Source organism: Octopus bimaculoides, chromosome 13, assembly GCF_001194135.2.
Source record: "Octopus bimaculoides isolate UCB-OBI-ISO-001 chromosome 13, ASM119413v2, whole genome shotgun sequence".
NCBI classification, from domain to species: domain Eukaryota; kingdom Metazoa; phylum Mollusca; class Cephalopoda; order Octopoda; family Octopodidae; genus Octopus; species Octopus bimaculoides.
In genome coordinates, this window is record NC_068993.1 from 9,689,964 (window position 1) to 9,690,867 (window position 904).

At 42.5% G+C, this 904-nt stretch overlaps 1 protein-coding gene across 1 annotated transcript in view; it reads left to right on the plus strand.

Moving 5' to 3' along the window:
* Positions 1–904, plus strand: part of LOC106876351 (coiled-coil domain-containing protein 22 homolog) — a 24,998-nt gene that overhangs the window by 15,167 nt on the left and 8,927 nt on the right. The gene's annotated exons all lie outside the window — the stretch shown is intronic.

A 904-nucleotide genomic window follows, 5' to 3' on the forward strand; every position in this document is an offset into this window, starting at 1 on the left:
AGCATGGGTTGGACGATTTGACTGAGGACTGTTTGACCAGGAGGCGACACCAGGCTCCAATCTGATTTGGCAGAGTTTCTACAGCTGGATGCCCTTCCTAACGCTAACCACTCCAAGAGTGTAGTGGGTGCTTTTACGTGCCACCGGCACGAGAGCCAGTCAGGCGGAACTGGCGACGGCCACACTCAAAACGGTGTGTTTTACATGCCACCTGCATAGGGGCCAGCCCATCGGCTCTGGCAGCGATCTTGCTCGAATGTCTTTTCACGTGCCACTGGCACAAGTGCCAGGAAGGCGACGAACGATCTTGCACGAATGTCTTTTCACGTGCCACTGGCACAAGTGCTAGTTTCTTAGTAATATTAATTTATACTGGAAACAATATATATAATGAATATATTAAAAGTTGACAATTTTTATCTTGTATTTATTTTGTAAACAAATGATACAATATTACATAAGCATTTTAGAATGTTTCTTTCTTTTCTGGAAACTCTCTGTGTACCGGCAGCTGATGGCTTGTGGACCGGTACCGGTCCGTGGGCCACCACTTTGAGTAACACTGGCTTACAACTCTGCTGATATGGAGCAGATGAACGGTTACCTCTCTCCACCACCCTCATCAAAAAATGATCTAATGATGACAGATAACATACATGCACTCATTCCACAAAGTGATCAGATCAATTCAGTGGAAGTTACAATTTTTGTTTGTCACCTTTGCTTTAAACCAAATATATATATATATATATATATATATATTCGCCATGATAGATCGCTAGCCACTACACATTCTTTATTTTCTGTTCTTGTTTCTTTCTGTGTTCCTTTCTGTGGAAGAGCGTAGGCTCAAAACATTAAAGACTTTCTCACGTCCCGAGCGTTATACTAATACATCTGTTTG